Genomic DNA, 1,639 nt, shown 5'->3' on the forward strand with positions numbered 1-1,639 from the left:
AAAATGTCCTGCATAGTCAGATCCATGACATTGGTATATAATATCCGAAATTTCAGCTTCGGATATGCATCGTCTGTATATCCCATCAGAGCAATGCCTGTAGAGGTATAGTTCATCCCAATGATATCTTCTAACATCTCTGAAGAATTTCTTCCTCATATACCCCTTGAGTTCTTCAGGCTCGACTTCGGCTGCCAAATAGTTGACTATATCAGCATACCAGGGTCGATCTTTCGAGTTCCTACCAATTGCGTGCACTCCTCGTTGCGATTCTTCATCAGGTGTGAGATTTATCTTATCACTAGCAACGTTAACGTTTATGTCAATATTTATTTTTATTGACGAGGTGCCGTGATTGTGGTTACTAGGGAATCGAGGCGTTGCGATACTGTCGTTATCGATCGATGTATCACTACTGGAATCGATCGAGATGTTCTCTTTCGCATCGATCGATGTCTCATCAGAAGTGAGAGATATTTGACCTACGAAAGATGTGTCTATTTGTGCAACGTTCTCTGTTGGGAAGAAATCGTCTATATGGACGTTATCCTCTATTCTGATCCGAGAAAGATGGTCAGCGACTCCATTATCTACTCCTCGTTTATCTTTAATTTCAATATCAAACTCTTGGAGTAGTAAAATCCAGCGTATGAGTCGAGGTTTTGCATCTTTCTTTTGCATCAAATATTTAATGGCAGCGTGGTCAGTGTGAACTATCACACGTGTGCCAATTAGATATTGATGGAATTTTACAAATGCATAAACTACGGCGAGTAGTTCTTTTTCTGTTGTTGCATAATTCCGTTGCGCATCATCAAGCGTACGACTGGCATAGTAGATGGCATGCAGCTTTTTATCTTTTCTTTGGCCCAAAACTGCTCCACTCGCAAAATCACTCGCATCGCACATGATCTCGAAAGGGAGATTCCAGTCGGGGGCTTGAACGACGGGGGCAGTTATAAGGGATTTTTTTAAATCTTCGAAAGCTTTCATGCATTCTGGGGTAAATACGAACTTTACTTCCTTGAATTTAAAGGTCTAGAATTTTGCTAAAGTCTTGTATAAGCCTCCTATAAAATCCGGCGTGTCCTTGAAAACTTCGCACGTCTTTTACATTTTTGGGTGCTGGTAGACCGGTCATCACCTCGATTTTAGCTCTATCTACCTCTATACCAGCGGCGGAAAACTTATGTCCTAATACGATGCCATCGTTAACCATAAAATGACATTTTTCCCAATTTAGGACAAAGTTCTTTTCTTCGCATCTTTCCAATACCTTGCATAAATTATCGAGCCAACTCTTAAAATATGATCCGTAGACTGAAAAGTCATCCATAAAGACTTCCCTAAAGTCCTCGATCATGTCTATAAAAATTGACATCATGCAACGTTGGAAAGTGGCGGGAGCATTACAAAGACCAAATGGCGTTCTGCGATATGCAAATGTTCCATAGGGGCATGTAAAGGTTGTCTTTTCTTGATCATCCGGATGTATGGGAATTTGAAAAAATCTGGAATATCCATCGAGAAAACAGTAATACTGGTGATTGGCTAAACACTCCAGCATTTGATCAATAAAGGGCAGGGGAAAGTGATCTTTCCTAGTAACGGCATTTAATTTCCTATAGTCGATACACAT

This window comes from Brassica oleracea, chromosome C2, assembly GCF_000695525.1.
Source record: "Brassica oleracea var. oleracea cultivar TO1000 chromosome C2, BOL, whole genome shotgun sequence".
NCBI classification, from domain to species: domain Eukaryota; kingdom Viridiplantae; phylum Streptophyta; class Magnoliopsida; order Brassicales; family Brassicaceae; genus Brassica; species Brassica oleracea.